At 28.2% G+C, this 14,727-nt stretch overlaps 1 protein-coding gene across 2 annotated transcripts in view; it reads right to left on the reverse strand.

Annotated features, from left to right (window-relative positions):
• The window catches only part of LOC148227685 (protein O-mannosyl-transferase TMTC1-like), a 666,186-nt gene that overhangs the window by 462,558 nt on the left and 188,901 nt on the right, over positions 1-14,727 (reverse strand). The window lies entirely within an intron of this gene.

Genomic DNA, 14,727 nt, shown 5'->3' on the forward strand with positions numbered 1-14,727 from the left:
ATTAACGATATTGTAAATATATTATGTTTTATTTAACAGAGCAATTTTTATTTTTATTTATTTTATTAATTTATTTAGCTTAATAGCTAATCTTTACATCTAACAAATTAAGTAAACATATATAAAAATATATAAAAAATACATAACAGAAAGAAAAAATAAAAATATACAATAATAAAGTCTTAATATTTTAATTTATTTCTATATGTACGAAGGTGTTTTTTTATTCCATTTATGAAACCCGTTATATTTTTGCTGTTTCGGATTTCTCTTGGAAGACTATTATATAAATCAAAACCTCCGTACATAATTCCCCTAGCCGTACTCGTTTTCTTATACTTAATTATCTTTAAATTTTCTCTATTTCTAGTATTATATTTATGTACATCTTTATTTCTTATTAAATACTTATTAAAATATTCTGGTAACATATTATTTTCTAACTTATATATAAATACTAAAACATTCATACTCAATATTTCTTGAACATTCAACCATTCTAATTTATCAATCATACTTTTACAGTTAGTTAATCTATTTTTATTTAAGATTACTCTCATTGCCCTATTTTGTAATTTTTGCAACATTTGTTTATCTAATTTATTTAACATATTTAATAGTGTTGCAGAATAATTAAAATGGGGCAATATTATACTATTGTAAATTTTTTTTTGTATTTATACTTAATATATTTCCTAATCTAGATAATAAACCAATTTTTCTACTAATTTTTTTTAATATGTAATTACAATGTTCTTTAAAATTTAATTTTGTATCAAAAATTACTCCTAAATATTTTATATTATCCACTATTTCTATACTAGAGTTATTTATTACTATTTTGGTACTATTATCTAACACATTTTTATAATTAATAAACATACATTTAGTTTTATTCTCATTTAATTTAAGTACATAATTCTTTAACCATATTTCTAATATACTTAATTCATTATTTAAATTATTTACAATTTCTTTAATGTTATCACCTATGCAATACATTAATGTGTCATCCGCAAATAGATGAATTTTACATTTTTTCACGTTATTAACTATATCAATAATATACAAAACAAATAACAATGGTCCCAATTTAGACCCTTGTGGTACTCCATAAGACACTAATTTCTCTTCAGAATATACATTATTTATTTTAACTTTTTGTTTTCTTTTATATAAGTAATTATTAAACCATCTTAAAACTATATCACTTATACCTATACTCTCCAATTTCTTTAACATTATTTTTCTGTCTATTGTTTCGAAGGCTCTCTTGAAATCCAAGAAAACTGCTCCAATGATTTTGTTTGTATCCTTAGCCAACAGCCAATCATTTATCACTACTTGTAATGCAGTTTCAGTGGAATGCTTTTCTCTGAATCCCGATTGTTGTTTACATTTTATGTTTTGAGAAGTAATAAATTCCTTTAATTGTTTGATTACTACTTCTTCTATTATTTTTTCTATACACGGTAGCATGTTGATTGGTCTCATTTCTTCAACTTTTTTACTATTTTTTATTTTAGGTATAGGTACAATAGTAGCAATTTTTAAATTTTCAGGCATTTCTCCTAAGGAGAGTGCTTTATTTATTAAATAATTTAATTTACTTCCTATTATTTCCCATGTTTCTTTAATTATATTTATATCTAGTTCATCAGTACTAGTAGTTCCTTTTTTAAAATTGACTAATGAATTCTAAGAATTCATAATATATATTACGATCTCAGGAATTATATCTATTTAATAGAATGTCATTAAAACGATAATATTTTTTCTGTCCTTGAATGTTTATTTTCTCATTGAATTAATATGTTGCTATTTTTTTTGTCCATTTTATTAAATCTTAAGGTTAAAATTGAATAGAACGGCTAGACACCTATTCATTTCCGATCACATCGAGTCGCCGCACGCACGGGTCTCTAAGAAACTTTCGCATTAAAGCCAAAACCCACAAAAAACACTTTAAAGCATACGAAACTTCGATTGGATCAAAGAGGGTGGAGTAAAAAACTTTTTTTCGCCCGTTCAAAAAAAAAAAACTTGATTGTACAATTTAAAAATTATATTTCTTGCGTCAAAACGAAACGTGTTTGGATACGGCTGGAGAGAAAATTGAGTTAGAAAACTTGTTAAGACTCGGCATGTAGGCATCTTTCGGCGACGGTTCGTTGCCCGGGGGCCGAAAAGCGCTTTTCGGGTCCCAAAACACCACGGGGGCCCACAAGCGGATCGATACCGTGTGGTCCCGTCGAATTCTTTGGTGATTGAAATTCCGGGCCCCGGGGCCTCTGGGCGAACGACACACAGCGGGAACCCGTCTTTCCTGAAATTCCTGTCATCCTCTCGGTTCGAAATCTTGTCAAACATTTGCCGGACGGTGGGCTTGGAATAACTCTGGTTTCTAGGTGAATAATTAACTTGATAAGGCCACAGGCACGGTTAAGGCATTTGAGCTAAAAGCCAGTCGTGTGCTAAGTTCATACAATTTGTGAATACTGCAGAAAGTGTGGGTTAATCTTTGAGAAGTTGCAGTAACAATTATTTTTTTCTCGTACTGTTTATTGACTAAAGATATTCGACGTCATAAAATCAGTAGCTACAATTCATATTTTATGTGATTCTTTGAAACTTTGAAACTAACAAATATTAATTTTTATTATTAAATCTAAGATAAGGATATAAAGAAATTTTATTCCAAAATTCTTGTTATCTTCTTTAGAAGTGGAAAACGGTCGCCACGACTAATACTAAATAATAATATTTAGCCAAAACGTAAGTGTATAATCTGATAACATACTATCTACATCGCTTTTCCGACGCAAATTAAGCTCAATAATATCCATAATATTATGTAATCGAATATTTAAAAATGACAAATACATTTGCTAATTGATCCGATAAATTAAACAAATATTACATTCTAGCAATACAGCTTCTACAATAATTGGATAAATACATCTAAATTTAGCAAGGATATTATCGATATTAAATAATAACAACAAAGAACACATTTTTATAATTGATTAAAATCGACTTTCAACAAAACATATTTGTAAAGAGATAACGCTGTGAGTTTTTTCCGAAACGTATCATTTTTTATATGAGGAAGGAAAATATCAAAATATTAATTAATTAATTCACAAAAAAAAGCAATTTACTCTTACATTGTATCAAAATGGGTACAATTTGCGTTCGCATCCCATCTTCTTTGGGGTGTACAAGGGCCGAGGAGAGATTTTAACATGATTTGCAGTCGGGCCGTTATCTTCACGCTTAGTTTAAGTACATTTGAACTTCTGTACATTAACTTTGAGTTAATACACTCGTAGTCAAAACTTTCAAAGTGATTAACAGAGTGGTGCGGAGTTGTACACTACCATTACATGGCGATACAGAGTTGCACGGACGCAATGTAAAAACATTATGCATAAACACAACAACTAAAAAGACACTATAAATATTTCAGAGGTAATATGTAAAATAATTCAGAAAGCAATGCTAAACTGTCTAAGACACATCAAGTCAAAATTCTGTTATTTACATTTTCGTCTATCAAAAATTGGCTTATTAAAAAAATATCAAGTCCATAGTTTCGATTATATAGTAGCGTATATAATTTTTATTGAATTTATTCGCTTAGCTAATTGCTATAATTGCTATAATGACGCGTATATTCGCAAAAAGCGATTTTTAAACTAATTATTTTTTTAATTGAACTCTGAAGTTGACTTGCGAGTCGTTAACGACGCGAGAAAATTGCTTCTGTGAAGTATCGCACACTTTGCTAGGAATTTTTATTTTATTGCAAGGACAGCGATGTAATTACTTTGTTTAGTAAAATATATAAGGGAAATCGAGTATTATTGGACGTTAAGTTACAATTTCTTATTAGTTTCTTTTCAGAGAATTTTTTGCTACTAGAAACAAAATTAGATGCCTTTCGATACAATAAAATTAGTGCGATGCTACATACATATGTATTATATATTACTCACTTTATTATTCAGCTTTGCCCGAAAATGATTAATTCTTATTTTTTCTTCATTATAATTAATTTTATTTTTCCTGTCATTACAAATTTATTTCAATATTTGGGTGAATACGAATAAAAATTAGACATAAGGGCATTGATAGCAGTTAATAACGACTGAGCTTCCCGTAGGCTTTTGAACGCCAAGCATCTTTAGAGCGTCACTAAAAAACTTCAACTGAGACTGCACCACAGAAACTAAGTAGAGACTCCTTAGATCACCGCTTAGTGACGGTAACTCCCGCCACCAGAGAGCCCGCGCCTCCCAGTAGCAGTACCGTGAAGTTATATTGAAAAATAACCAAATACTTTAGGGATATTACCACTAATATAATCAAACTAAATAATAATAGTTAAGCCAGAAAAAAATTTGGTTACAATATTTTTTTAGCCAGTATACGACTTTTGTGTAGCATTGTAAATTTTGACAATAATTAAAATCTTATTTTGTAATATGTTTAATAATAAAACCATAGTTTTATAATTGCATATACATATATGGTAATATATTAGGAAAAAAAAAGCTTTTCTCACTTAAAAATTATATTTTTAATCATAAAGCTTTTAATTAAAATATTATAAATTATTCTAATATGATTTTACCATTAAATAATATAACCTTTAATCATGTTTTATTATATGCATGTTTTTTTATTTCTAGAAAACGATGCATAAAATTAGAATAAATGAATACAGCGGAAGCAAATGTGATAAAGTTCATGCCATATATTTTTTATATTTTTAATTATATCAAAATAAAGAAATAAATAAAAGTAGGCCTTTACAAAATTTCTGAACGTAAATAAATAACGTTAATTCGCAGCAACAAAAAAGTGATGAATTTTAATGAATCCATTTCGCGCTCGTAAAGCAGGGCCGCATTCACACAGCTCTTTTGTATTAATTTTTGTTTTTTCTTTATTATACATATTTTTATTTCGTTGCGAATAAGGAGCAGATAAAAAATACTCAACAATAGAACCGTTTAATTAAACGAGGGGGCGCTTCAAAAGGGGTGAATGATACGAAGAAAAAATATTAAAGCTCAAGAATAGTAGAGAGAGGCTTAGGGCACTAGATTAGTCATTTTGAGCAGCTGCAGCCGAAGAAGAAAAAATTAAACGATCCACTTTAATCCCGCTCCGTACCTGGTTCTAATTAATTCAAAGGACCAGGTGCGACTTGGCCGATGGATTCGAGGAGGTCTACTTTAGGATTTTTTAATTATGAAAACAATCTCGCGGCCGTACAGCTGACCTCAGGCTACGAGAAAAGCTGAATACAAATGAAACCTGCTAATTAAGAAAGTTTAAATTAATGTAATTTTGTATGTCTGTGGCTGGATTACAAAAGCTTTGAGATCTTTTTTTAATGCCACATAGTGATCCGTTAAAAACATAAATAACAAATTATTAATATTATAATAACTATTTATATTCAAAACGACAATTCCAGCATTCTCATAAATGTGTGTTATCAGGAAATAATTTTGATGACAAAATTTTTATTCCAACGCAAAAAAATGCGTTTATAATATTTTTTTGCGGCTTAACACAGTTTAAATAACGAAGGTATGTGTGATTTTAAGGAAACCATTAACCTTTACCTAACCTGATTTTATTAAATATTTCATCATGATATTCATCCAAGAGATTAAAAAAATCTTGTAAAATCTAATTTTTGATGATTGAACGAAATTATAATTATTACTAATTCAAATTTTCCAGATAATATAAAATAAAATGAAAAAACATTTGGATATCCATGTGATTTGAATAAAGTTCTTTTGTGTCTTAGTTACCAACTTACAGCATTTATCTATTGTGCTAGTAAAAAATAGCTTACCAAATAACATATAATTTAATATAAGGGCTAAAAATATACTTTATAGACTAACAATTAATTTTTATAGATAACAAAAATATATTATTTGACTTATATATGAAATTATAAAAAAGAAACATATGCAAATTATTATTATTAATATTAAATAAATTTTAAATGACTTATATAAACATTCAGTAGAATGAATATAGAAATTATATGAATAGAATAATATTTTTTCACATAGGTAACTGAACTACTATAAAAAAGTCACCTCTAGAACATACAAAATAGATTTATTAAAGGTTAAGAAAATTTTGTTTAAAATATATGTTTTTTTATAAAAAAATATTTACTTAAAAGGACAGTATTCACAAAAAAGCGACATGTTTTGTGATACAAATCAAAATTTACAAATTATTAAAGACCGAAAACCTTTAAATATATGTATATTAAAAATGTTATATGCTTAGACTAAAATACGATATACAGCTATATTAAAAATAAAATTATCACAGTAAATATTTTTAATACCGACAATTTAAAGTCAACGATAGATTAATATAAAAATATAGTATTACTAAAGCAACTCATGTTGGTTTAAGAATATTTTATAATATGAAAAATTATTTCTAAAATTTGAACTTAAAAAAAAATTAATAACACATATTTCAAGAAAATAACATCAAAGTTATAGTTATTTATTGCTTGCATCATCCTATTAGAAACTATATATTTTATAGGCCAATTAAGAATATTTCGAAAATAAATGTAAAATCCCTAATGTATTAAATAATGATTACTCATGACCAGAAAGTTTGCTAAAAAAAGTTGCGTGCTCAATTTTTTATTTAGTCGGCAAATTTATTATTGTAATTTAAAACAATTAAGTGCGACGTTGATGTATGGGCTGCTTTAGAATATCGAAAAACAATTATGACATTTGGGTGAAATTCACGTATAATTGTTTCTAGCGATTTTCACGTACTCGAAAAAGCCCGTTATTTATAAATGATGTAATTAAATATAAATGCCATGATGAATGCCTGATTAATTAAAATTATGAACGCCATAACCTAGTTGATTTTACTACTATTTAACCTTTAATTAAACTAATTAAATATATATTTAGACAATTTTTTCTTAGAAGTATATTATTTGAAATTTTTTACTTTAATTTTATGGGTAGTATAATAATAAGTAAACATAATTTGCTTATATTAAAACAATTGTGAAAAGTATGAATTATTTTGACATAATTTTAATATGAAATTTTTTATTGATTTATAAACCAGGTTTATGTTTTTAAATTATCGGTTATTATTGGGTATTTAATTACTTTATGTGCTCAAAATATGAAGAATATTAATGAACCTTCTTAAGAGTATGCAACACAAAATTATGAGAGCGAGTGTTTTTAAAATGTATATAAAAATGTTGTACTTAAAGTTTCATTAAGTAATGACATTATTTAAAGTACGCGAAAGTGCCGTAAATATGATGTTTACGTTCTCTCGTTTACGTTATATAAATATAAAAAACAATAGATGACATCACAGATTTTAGTGACAATAACAACCCCCGGGGGTAAAACAACATGAGCGAATAAACAACAGCATAGAATATTCGTAAACATCATTTTATCTCATTTTTTAATGAGCATAAAATATGTTTATTATGCTTTTTAAAACGTATTTAATTAATTATTTTCTGTTTTATAATAAATATATACCAATAGGCGCATTCCTATTTTTTCTACACGTGTAAACAAAAAATAAATACCAAATTTACCAGTACTTACAATAAATACATTTTTATTATACGAAGTATTATCTGGTTATATAAGATTTAACAACTATATTTAAAAATGCTTGAAATTTAGTTATGGATTTTTTTTTATTTAAAATAAAATTACTTTTATGTTTTGATTGTAGTTCTTGTTTCTCATTATTAACTTAAAAATCATGAAAGAAAAATTATGAATAGGTAGCTATTTTTATGAAAATATAATATAAAGGTTGTTATATTATGTTGACTCTAATTCCATTAGCTTTTACAAAGTAATGGGAGTTTGACAACAGCTTTATACGATATAATATATCAAAGACCAGTTATTAATTATCATATTGATATAATACGACTCGAACCATTGATATTAAAAAAATATTTTGGAACGATTTTTATAAAAAGAAAAAAATAATAATCATGAAGATAAATACTAGAATAATATGTTTATATTTTTTTGTAGCTTAAAAATTTTTTATTGCTTAGATAATTGACATTGACAGCGCTTATGACACAACTATACTAAACTATACTGCAAAATTATTTCAAATACACTGTTACTTTTCGTTAATATAAAATTATTATACTGTATTGCCTGCACTTCACTCTCTGGAAGTTACCGAACCCATAGGTCTGCCGAATATGGTCAAGGTCACCGACTTCCGAGTACCGTCCACACTGCCCCCAAAATGTATAAATTGCGCACGGTGTGGTATGTCGATTAAAATCAACTATGAAAATTTAAGCGCAGATAAAAAAAAAAGTTGCTCTGTAAAGCTGATAATTTTTCGCAACTCGTACATTGGGCAATTATTATTATTTTATTTGAGTACAGTGAAAAATTCAAACCATTGATTGTGATAAAGCAGGTAAGTGTTTCTACGTTTCATAGCTCTTTCTTGCAATAGCTGTCATATTAAACACACAATATTATTTTGAATAAGTACCATTTTTTTGTACTTTTTCCTATATTTTTTTTTATTTTGAGTTCATTAGTTATATTTACCACCACTTTTTAATCTAGATTTTATATACAATATATAGTTTAGGTTTTTCTCTTTATGATACATGTGAAATTGACTGCGGATTTTGGCGGTTTTTAACACATTGCATACCTTAAAAAGGCATTACTCTTAAAAATGGGATGGGGTTTAGTCGCGAAAGTTAGGACCTAAACCTTTTAAACCATTATAACTATTTTAATAGGTAACGTGTTAACGTCAAATTTAAAATACAGTTTTGTAATGATTGTAATTATTTAATAATATGGTTACCGTGGTAAAATCAGTAAACGTCAAATTGTGGATCGCGTACTAATAAAATAAAATAAAAATTTGTTTAGAATCACCAAATATACACATATTTAAAAAAAACGATACCGAGTATGATAAAATGCTAGTCAAATACTTTTTCTTAATATAAAACAGCAAATTTGTGACATCTATAATTTTTTTTTACGCTACGCGGCGAAATTTTTTTTTACGCTACGCACGACCGTTTACCACGGAATTCCTTTTCCTCGGGCCTTTAATTAAAGAAATACGTAAAATACTTTTTAAAATAAAATCATGAATTATTTCATGAAAAATAAAAAAAATGTAATTTTTTTAGTTTTTTTTTAAAAAAAGTTTTTTTTCTATAATGTATTTTTGAGCACTTATAAAATCATATATTTGACTAAGAGCACTTATGGAATCAACTTAAGTGGAGAAATAATTTTGGCCATCCAGATCGGGCAAATACCACATAGTGCAGCGATCGTGAAGAACGCCTACGCCCATATTGAAATTGAACCGAGATACTCGTTATATCTCAGTTTGCGAAAAACCATATCATTATTTCTCCCACTCTCGTCACTTAACACGCGAGAGAGCGAAAAGGGAAGTATCTCGCTGCTCGCGCTCGAAAGAACAATCCGACTTCGGAATTTTCGGAAGCGCTCGAAGCTGGACTAGTCGACCTAAATTATCCCCACTTTACCTCCCGTTCGCGGTAACCTCGGAGAACTTCCGAGAGATTTTAGAGAGGGGAGAACCGAGCTCGACCGAAGTAACCCCGAATTAACACATTATATTCTCCGTCCTTGGCCAACCATCGCCTACTTCCGGAGAGTGAAGTACAGGCATAAGAGAGGAAATTTGTTATATACTATATTCTAACTACTTTAATAAATTTAGTTTAGCATTATATTTCAATTTTTTGTATTTATTTCTTTAATAGAAGATATTTTAATTTATGTGTATCTGTTTTAATTGAGACTTAAACTACATATTTTTGATATATTTTATTTTTACCACTAATATGAAGCTCAGATTACTACTAACTATTACATTTTTCAAGCTAAGATAATAAGATCAACTAAAAATTTAAAAAATTATCAAGATATTACTTTAATTTGACCTTTCAATTTTATTAATATTTACTTTATAATAGTGACCAGTGTAAAAGTATGATTTATGTAAAAAAAACAAGCACGTGATATATAATAATCATCTGACTATAAAAGTAATATAAAAAATCAAAATCCAGATAACTTACAATAATAATATCAATGTATTATATTTTGTGACACATTTCAATACAACATGTACAGACATAATATTTTTATTTATTATATTTGGTTGACCAATTAAAAATAAAGGCATTAAAGACAATTTGTTGTTTGTTGGTAAAAAAAATAGGAATTTAGAATTACTAAGGATAATAAAATTTATGCCAAAATATTTGTAAAAAAATTAAGATTTTTTCTGTAAGTCATACTTTCATTTACTGTACAAAAGGTTAGCACTGGATTAAAAGAAATAATAGCATTCATATAGATTTGTAAATGGGCCGTAAAACGCGCCAAAGACCTGTTTAGGTTTGTATATTACATAATATAAGTAAAACTAATCAAAGAAATCTGTGGACCAACGCCTTACCATGAAAATTTTTACATTTTCGGAGATACGCTCTGATTTTCCAGTCAACCTTAACTATTGTCCCATGGACGGCATCCGATAAACCTTTTCATTTAGAGCTTTCCCCATACCTAATACATCGAGCTTTTTATTCGTACATATACATTTCTAGTGCTGGGTCCGCATTTCCCGTATACGCTCGCAAATAATTCTACAAAGCGACTTACACGACGTTTCGTATGAGAAAAACCATGACCGCGTCTTGGATCGGATATTCCAGAATGGGCGATTTGCCTACCAGTTCGGCCCCGGGCGCACTTTATTGACGAGTGCGAATCCGCGGATCGAGGAAATGAAATTTTTTTATTGCGCCCCGTTTTAGTGCGATTCGTATCGAACGGGGGTCATCATCTGGGGGGCAACACGCAGATAAAAGGCCTTTATTATAAATCATCGGGCATTTATGGCGCATTAGGCTAAATCGTAAAAATAAATAAGTGTATATAGTACAGGGTGTGTAGTGATACATAGATAGTTTTATGTGGATGACGTGTCGGGCGGGCAAATGATGGTTATAAATTCGAACGTATTGATGTTTTATTATGCAATCTCTACTTCTGTTGAAATTCTGTCTGTATATATGTTTTATAATATGCATATAAGTATTGAACACATTTAATAATAAAATATTGTAAGATGGCGGTATTTATAAAATACAATGCTAGAATTTTTTTTAAAATAAAAAGATTTTTATATATTTATAAATAACTTTTAAAATAACTCGTTATTGATTTAGTTAAACTCTAAAGTTTATTATTTATATAAATGTTATTGCGACAGCACTTATACATTCAAAAAAACGATTTTCTCTAGGATTTGTGTCACGGTTATGAGCCTAAGTCAAACTACGTCTTTTGTTATGAGAATTTCGCTTCTTAAAAAAACGCAATAAACATACTTTTTTCTTGGCATCCGCGGGGTTAACAACTTTTTTTATGGACCCATAAAAATATAATACAAGAAACATCACTCGGTTTCTCTCACTTCGGTTTCTTCAGCCGGTTGCTCCCCATTATGCTAAACAGCGCCCTTTCGAAATTTGGTATACGATTTGTTGTATTTTATTCATATTTTCTACTCGGTTCAGTATACTTTTGCCCTTGAAATATAACTTTAATGTAATTTAATATTTGTTGTTAAAAGATTTTTTCGTGAAACATTTTTATTTGATATAAAGAGGGCTTGGGTATATTTGAAAAATAGCTGATCTTTCTACATTATCCCTAACAGAGGTTCGTAGCGGGTTGTTCATTTTTTCTTTGTTGTGGAATCGTCTTGAAAATTTGTCGTTTCGATTTATCCAGAATTGTGGTCATTTTTTATTTTTATGTTCCCACTGTAAATCCTTCAAACATAAAGGATAGGAAGAATTATTGGAAGTGAGCAGACCCATTATAGCTTTATCGCGAAAAATATAAATGTACATTATATTATTTACGATTAGACTTTACTTAATTTAGGCAATAACCTGCAAAGCTGTATACACTAGAGATGTCCTATGATCAATAAAATTTTAAGAGGTCCGGTGCTGTTTGATAGTGGGCTTTTTATGACCCAAGCTGGACTTTGCTAGGGGGTAAGAGCATAAAGGCACAAACCACATATTATCACGTATGTATTAAATAATTAGTTTTTTTAATATACACAATAGCTTATATAAAGAGCAACGAAAAATACTATTATTTTGCTACGTTGAAAATACAAATTAATTTTAAATATATACAAGAGAAACATTTTAAATATCATAAAGAAACATAGTACTCTAAGCAGTATTTTAAATACCGTAGTATTTTCAATATTAAAATCTGCGAAATTATTAGAGAAATACATGCAGTATTGGGAAACATTAATCACTTATACCTACTGACTAAATATTGACTGTGTGGTACATGGAAAAATATGTACCACATAATCCATAGCAGTAATTGTTTTCTGTTAATAATATCTAAATATAAAAAAGCTTTTTATACACATGTGTGTGTAATACAAGCAAATAATTATCAAAAATATTTTTTAGCAATGATTTTTACCAATAAGCAAACAATAGTCTCGATTTCCAATTAAAAACGCCACACGTGTTTTTGCCTTGCTTCAAAATAGCCAAACATCAAAATCACTAGTCAAGACTGAAAAAAAATAATATAAAGATGAGGTATTAGCTGAATTTGAAAATTTGATCATTCTTTGGTTGACAACAGGAAGACGACGACCGGTGGTGCCTCATCCGCCGATCGCATTCATAACATTCAATAACTATGTAACTGTTTTAACTAATATTAAATAACCTTTTATTTAAACTTATTGCAATCTCATATCAAAAATTTGTAATAATTTATAAGCTATCATAATAATCTTTCTATAATATGCAGAAGGTTTAAATGCAAGTTGTTTGCTAAACTACCTCCTGCTCTTAACAAAACGCTTTATCCTCAAACGGTCGGGTAAGACGGAGTCTTTTACATTCAGCGCGCACAGGGAAAATAGACCTCGAAACGACCAACAACCACATGTTCCATAAATCTGACTTAGCTCGTCTCGTTCTTGGTCGGGATTAGGTTGCTATATTTTGCTGTACTTTGTCGTATTTAGAGGTATGATCGATATAGAACCCCCGAGTGTAAGGGGTGACTTGTCTCCCTACACACCCCGAATACTCGTTTTCCGCGAGATTAATCGTGATAATGTTGAAAAAAGTAAATACTTGGGGAGTTGCGAAGAAATGTATGGCATATAAAATATAAAATGGACTTGAACATTCAACTTTTTTAAAACTACTTATAATAAATAAATTACAAGTATATTTTAAAATGAAAAGGCATATCGCATTCAAAGTAAATTTTCAATTAATGGCATTTTTATCTTTGGCAACGGCCGGGAGTTTTATTTTATTTTGTAATAATATTTATATTTTAGACCTTATAAAAGCTTAACATAAGAAATACTACATTAGATAATAAAAAAAATATGCAATATGTAACATTAAAGACAATCGACAATTATCATAGCACTCAACTAACATATAGTTAATAAACCTATAAGTTTAGTTAAATAAAAATTAACGTTTAATTGAGAAATATTGATACGATTTTTATCCCGAACGTCCAACACAGTTGCGTCTATCTGAGCTCTAAAATTAACCACTTTGCAGACTTCAAGTATTTCGTGCGGAATAGACGTTTGACTTATTTAAGGCGTTGCATTTTTTTTTTTTTTAACATTTTAATTGTTTCAGATATAGAAAAAAAGCAAAGCTTGAAATCATAACTAAATCGTAAAACATGAAAAATCTTACTTGATTATGCCTTAAGTTTGGTTTGTTTTAATGACGTCTCGTTTCTCAACTTTATTTTTTTATTTTTTATGATTTTTCAACGTTTCAATTTTCCAGCGTTGAACACGTATGCGACAAGTACAGGAAATTGGGTTTTTCGTCTGTCGCCACCAAGCTGCGTGGTTTGAACTTCAAATGCGAAGGGCTCAGTATATAACGTTAATTGTATAAAAGGGGTTTGCTTGTCCTTTAATGAGGATAAATTTTTGGTCATTATTAGTGGGGTCGTTAACGAAAATATACAGTTAGAGTGGGAGAAAGGCGTATAAAAATAATTATGGTATATATAATATTGAATTGTGCCTATGTATAAAAAATAAAGTCAGATATATTTAGTAAAATAATAGAACCAGATTTAAAATACAATACAAAAAAAAAAATTTATTATTTTTATATTTTAAAATTAACTTCAGATTTGATATTTTAAAAGGTGTTGTTATATGTTATTAAATGTTTACAACAAAGATTAGCTACATTTTTGATTGAATTGTATAATACTTAATAATATTTATATTTTGCTAAACCCTAACTATTTAGGTATACTTTATATTTAAAAGTACATTAGTGCTCTAAATTATTAGGGTTTAATTAGATAACTAAATTTTCGTTACTTTTTATTGATCTAAAAAAATTTTTGATCAAAAAATGTTGTAGCCTGTATAGTCAGAAATATTGAATGTAAAGTAAAAAACATTGGTCATATAATGTAAGGGTAATACAATGTAATAATTTATAAAATGTAAAATATAGTGGAATAAGTAATAAAAAAAATTTTGGCAAATTTAAAAATAAAT

This window comes from Plectrocnemia conspersa, unplaced genomic scaffold, assembly GCF_051122295.1.
Source record: "Plectrocnemia conspersa isolate PC_06_02 unplaced genomic scaffold, ASM5112229v1 ptg000013l, whole genome shotgun sequence".
In the NCBI taxonomy this organism is placed as follows: Eukaryota; Metazoa; Arthropoda; class Insecta; order Trichoptera; family Polycentropodidae; genus Plectrocnemia; species Plectrocnemia conspersa.